The following is a 6381-nucleotide window of genomic DNA, read 5'->3' as shown; positions in this document are numbered from 1 at the left end:
TCTCCTCTTGAATAATCAAACTTTTTATATACCCTTAATAACTAGTTCTCTTGAATAATCAAACTTTTTGTATGCCCTTAATAACTACTTCTGGTCTTGAATAATCAAACTTTTTGTATGCCCTTAGTAACTACTTCTCATCTTGAATAATCAAACTTTTTGTATGCCCTTAATAACTACATCTCCTCCTGAATAATCATACTTTTGGTATGTCCTTAATAACTACACCTCCTCTTGAATAATCATACTTTTTGTATGCCCTTAATAACTACATCTCCTCCTGAATAATCATACTTTTGGTATGCCCTTAATAACTACATCTCCTCTTGAATAATCATACTTTTTGTATGCCCTTAATAACTACATCTCCTCTTGAATAATCAAACTTTTTGTATGTCCTTAATAACTACTTCTCCTCTTGAATAATCAAACTTTTTTGTATGCCCTTAATAACTACTTCTGCTCTTGAATAATCAAACTTTTTGTATGTCCTTAATAACTACTTCTCATCTTGAATAATCAAACTTTTTTATGCCCTTAATAACTATTTCTCCTCTTGAATAATCAAACTTTTTTATGTCCTTAATAACTACTTCTCCTCTTGAATAATCAAATTTTTTGTATGTCCTTAATAACTACTTCTCCTCTTGAATAATCAAACTTTTCGTATGCCCTTAATAACTACTTCTTCTCTTGAATAATCAAACTTTTTGTATGCCCTTAATAACTACTTCTCCTCTTGAATAATCAAACTTTTTGTATGCCCTTAATAACTACATCTCCTCTTGAATAATCAAACTTTTTGTATGTCCTTAATAACTACTTCTCCTCTTGAATAATCATACCTTTGTTATGCCCTTAATAACTAATTCTCCTCTTGAATAATCAAACTTTTTGTATGCCCTTAATAACTACTTCTCCTCTTGAATAATCAAACTTTTTGTATGCCCTTAATAACTACTTCTCCTCTTGAATAATCAAACTTTTTGTATGTCCTTAATAACTACTTCTTTTAGCTATACATGTATCTTACAATTTTCTCATGTACCTAATTGTGCATTTAAGCAGTTTTTATTTTTACAATAGCTATAGCACGTTTCAAAGTTAAAACTTATAAAGTAAGAAAGAAGGTTTATTTTAAACAGGTACGACTTTTCAACCGTTGGTGCAATAATTCTCGAGTACAAAGGTGTACATGACAATGATTGCACCAGAGATCGATATGCCTTATCTGCTTAAAATAAAAATTTTTCCTTACTGTAAAAGCTGCAATAACTTTTGTCTAAGTAAGATAGGTATCAAACTTATTATGACATCAAATTTATTACAGCAGTTTTGTCTTATAATCCTATCTTATTCTTGCAACACAATTACTTAAAAGTTTAAATGGACCAGCACTGCTATTTTTCAGGTGCTGAATCACTCCAGATTAAAAAGCCAATTCAAGTGTTTCGAAAAGTGTATTTCATGAGATTTTTATGTTTTGTTATCAAACATAAACCTATACAATGAGCTATCTGTGCTGTGCCAACCACAGGTATCGAAACTTAATTTCTAGCATTATAAGACCTCAGACTTACGGCTGAACCAAATGGAGGCTTCATCAGATGGCAAACTTTCTGATGGATAAAAAAGTCACAAAAAGAATAAGGAAAAAAATCTAAAACTTGTCTTTCTCATTTGACATTAAAACATTTTTGCACCATTTTCTTAACTTTCTGTACAAAGTCTTGGTCATTTTGACCAACCTTGTATCTATCACGTAACCATGAAACTATGCCTGAAACTGAATTTACTAAGTGCATTTTCACAGAATTTGGCAAGCTTTTAGGAAACATTACAATGTTGCTGTATACAAAACAAAATCTATTTGTTTAGAAAAGCATTTTAACTAAAGATATGTATGAATTTACAACAACTTTACTGAATCAGCATGAGCAACTTTTTTCAGCTTTGTTTTCATATTTCATTTACGTAACCTCTAGAACACCTTAGAAATGAAAAGTTATTCAGTATAACTATGATGTTGATGAAAATTGGTTTTAGAGCAACAGGAATATTATGCTTGTAGAATGATGCCTGTATTTATAAAATTTAATATCTTAAGTTTCTTTCTTATCAAGTTTGAAATTATTTTTAATTTCAGTTTTTATATTCAAGCACATTTCAGATGCATGTTATAAAATTGAATCAATTAAGGACAAGAAAATAACAGATAAAACATAAAGTTTTACTGAAAAAATAACTTGATATTCATTTCTTCAATTTAAATTATGGATAGCCAATAACACCTCACTTGAACTTTCAGTTATTGGAATTATATTGAAGCAAGTATACGCAGTATTTATATTACACTTTTTCTGATATAACACTGATAATATTTAATATTTATTTCTTCGGGCAATAAATCTCAACCATTTTAAATAACAATGTTACAGAAGAAAGGGCAAGAAATGTGATGAAAAGTCAGTATCAGAATAGAAAAAAAATATTTTTTTACAAGAAACATGAGCATAATGAGGCAACACAAAAAATTATGTGAACATAAGAGGTGAGTTTGGAGTATTTAAGAAGTTCATATGTATGACTTTGTTTTATTCTTGTTACATATTCTACAATAATGCATGAATTAAATTCATTTGGAGATAACTATTGTACCATAGAGTGACTCTGAATGATGGTTAACTATAGTACCATAGAGTCACTCTGAATGATGATTAACTATTGCACCATAGAGTCACTCTGAATGATGATTAACTATTGTACCATAGTGTCACTCTGAATGATGATTATATTATTGTGTTTGTCTCGGTCATTTTTCTCATTATTTTTTTTTTTAAGTTTTCTCAATTATACATAAAATAAATCTACCTTCTAACATTGTTTATGCCAATATATATAAAAACTTATACCCAAGTATAAATAACTTATTAATATAAAAAAGAATAATTAAAAAATATACAAAGTTCAATAATAAAATGGTCATTCAGAGTGACATATGTGGATCTAAAGGTGTCTCCAGATGAAATCAATTTCATGAATAATGGAAACAAAGATATATACATGAAAACTTTTCTTTTATAGTCTAAATTCACCTTTCATGTTCCCAGTACTAAACCTAATACGTTCACATAGTTTTGACCTTATATTTCAACCCCTTCTTAACTTGTATCGATTAAATATTTTGACATGTCATGATGTATTGTATGAAAATTATTTTCTTTTAAAAATTAGCCTGGATTTGACATTATGGTGAATTAAAACATCACTGCATTTTTATGCCTTTTTTTAGTAGTAGTAGTCCTTTTGTGTTTAGAAATAATACCATAATAAGTAAAAACATTCAAAGAGAATCACAACCTACATGGAAATATCTTATAGTTATGGATCAAATATGCAAAAATACTTATAATCATATTATTGATATATATAAAAACTTTTTTTTTGTATACAACACGACCATATGCCATTATGTTTCTGATGACAAAATTGGTTTGCAACTGGTATTAAAAAATTCAATGGATTTCAATGAGACATTACTTCAGTGTACCTGGTAGTGACCTTTGATCACTGATCTTGCCATTCTTCATTTACGTACGTAGTATACTTTGTTGAAAAATTTAATAGTAATAAGAATATTATAACTAGTTTGTTTACAATTTAACTTTGTAACCCTTCAGACTTTTATAAAACATGATAAACTGTTATAACAAAAACATGTGTTTAAAGGAAAGTACAACCTGTTGAATTGTCTAAAATTTTCAGTAAAAGACCAACATGATTTTTCATTTACAAACTGAATGACAATACATAAGTAACTTATAGGTAGTTCTTATCACCAAAGGTTTTTAAACAACTATTGTACAAAATGGCAATTAATTTTAGAAACTTAGTAAAATAACAAACAAAACTTGTAAATTCTCTCAATTTCTCAATAAAATGTTTATACTTAAATTGTTTCTTCAGTTAACTTACAATGGAATCAATCAATAAGCTTTAAATAAGAATCCTGAAAGGCTTAACTGGAATACTTGAATAATACATATGCTGGAAAACATTTTACGCATTGTAATGCAATAACATTTTTAGACAAATTCAAGGTGTTCTGAAATACTGGCAATATGAGTAAGATTCTACATTAAAGGTCTATGTATGAAGAAATTATGAACTTATGATAATGTACGAGAAATCTGTGTATGAGCAAAGTATCAGCATAAAAATGCTTTATCCACACAATTCAAAACATGTACTATTATAAAACTGAAAAACACAATAATTACTTTAACAGATAAACACAAATAAAAACTTTTACTTTCTGATACCAAGAGCTAATTTCAGAACACTCAGTTGAAACAAATAACACTAGAACATAAAATATATCCAAATCTGTATTGCAAGTCTTAGCTAAATGAATATTCACAATAGTCAATAACTGCAAAACTTCAACAAATATTATACACCATAAGGTGAAACAAAATTATGGTAAATTGGTAGAAATCAAACCATTCTTTGTGTTAAATTTTTACAACACTAATAGGGAGATTAAAATCTTAACTAAAATAAAATAATCCTACATTTGAGTGAATACAATTTCTTTAACACCAGTCCAGGGTAAAAGAATTACTGACCACAATAATGGAATGTGTCCAAATAATAACATTTCTACACAGGATGGCCATGCTGCTTAATAGTGGTCCCATTCGAAAAATAAAATAAAATGCTGTACCATTAACTGTCGCCAGCACTCTGGATATAGCTGTCTCAACTTCATTTTCTGGAACGTTCTTGAGAAAAAAACAAAAAAGTTATTTTTTTGCCCACAAAAATACTGTTCAGAACATGCAAATCAAAAATAATTTAACTATGTGAATGAGTCTAGGTAAAATCAATTCCAAAGATTTATAACCATTATTGTGGTGTCAAATGTAACCAACCATGAGGAAATTGAAACTGGAAACTATTTTTAGAAAATCAAAGCCTGTATATTCATGAAAACCATCAACATGTGACACAGAGTATGTTGTTGGTCCACCAGACTAAGGTTAAAACAGAAATAATGAACAATTCTGATCCACAAACCATATCTGCCAGAAATATTACCTTAGTTCTTCAATTAATAAATTAAATTTTTATCATTATGAATAACTGAGCTGAAACAAGCCAAACATTATAAATGAAACTAACAAATTAATAAAATTAAAAGATAATATTTAATGATATTTTAAAATATTTTTTAAACTAGTTATGAGTACTGTAGTAGAGATGAAGTCAAAATTATTAACAGTAAAAAGTTTTGTAAATGCAGTAAAAAGTTTATCTTTATTGTAAAAAATGTACACGTTAAAGTACATTTTCCAAATAAAAATACTGTTCTGCAACAGACATTGATGTGTTGCAAGCTGGAAAATGAGAAGCAGTGCACAAAAGATAAATTTGAACTTTCATAATGTTTAATTCCTTATCATGTAGACCTCAAAATAGGCATATGGCTAACAATGCTGCAAAAATATGAAAAAAAGGAGGGCTGGTATTACGTTATGGAGATTGGCTGCAAAAGGAATTGCTATGATTTGATTAATAATATCAACAATAACAGAATTTTTGATTGAAAGTACTGAAATGTATAACAATATGTCAACCGTATTATACCTCCTATATCCTGTGTTGATATGGTGTTTTATGTTCATGTTGGATGGGATACAATAGACACAGTAGTATTGTGACGCGACTTATCTTAACAAACTGCTTTACATAAACTGTTATGATATGAGTTGCTAGTCTGAAAGAAAATCCATTCTGTCATATGCTACAAAGTTTTTATTCATTTTTAAACATAGTGTTATTAGTGCCTTTGTTACCCATTTTACTTGAGTTAAGTTTAGTGTACAAGGTGTCTGTCTACTTAAGAAGCTCATGAAGATTCTAAATTTTACAGCACTTTTTTACTAAAATCCTTATAGTTCAATTTATTTACCTTTTCTTTATTTACATAATGAAGCCAAAAATAATTTTATAAGGTTTTTTTCAGCAAAAAATAAAAATCTCAGAAGAGGAAGACCAAACTTTGATGTTTCAAAACCAACGAAGGTTGTGCTTTAAAATAATGTGTATTGTGAACATGTGTCTTCTGATTAATGGTGACAAACAAGATAACAAAAACTGTGTACAATCTGTTTCTTATGGCTTGTTCAAAGTTCTTTCAAGCCTATGACACAAACTGACTACTTGTAGTTTATCCACTCAATATGATTGGTCTCACCAATCCTCAGCTGACTGTCACGAGATTTTAAATCCGAATGTTATATAACAAAGCCACAAATACTAAAGCTCAAAAGTACCTACAAGACTTACATTTACTCATACAATTATTAGAAAATAAAT

At 28.6% G+C, this 6381-nt stretch overlaps 1 protein-coding gene across 4 annotated transcripts in view; it reads right to left on the bottom strand.

Annotated features, from left to right (window-relative positions):
* Positions 1 to 2016: 2016 nt before the first annotated feature.
* Positions 2017 to 6381, bottom strand: part of LOC106460040 (upstream stimulatory factor 2-like) — a 54409-nt gene continuing 50044 nt past the window's right edge. For all 4 annotated transcript variants that reach the window (XM_022386647.1, XM_022386651.1, XM_022386649.1 and 1 more), the window contains one exon: positions 2017 to 4784. The gene's annotated coding sequence lies outside the window, so the exon portion shown is untranslated. The remainder of the gene's footprint in view (positions 4785 to 6381) is intronic.

This window comes from Limulus polyphemus, unplaced genomic scaffold (assembly GCF_000517525.1).
Source record: "Limulus polyphemus unplaced genomic scaffold, Limulus_polyphemus-2.1.2 Scaffold697, whole genome shotgun sequence".
Taxonomy (NCBI): Eukaryota; Metazoa; Arthropoda; class Merostomata; order Xiphosura; family Limulidae; genus Limulus; species Limulus polyphemus.
The sequence above is the reverse complement of the archived record's forward strand: the minus strand, read 5'-3'. Positions and strand labels throughout refer to the sequence as shown.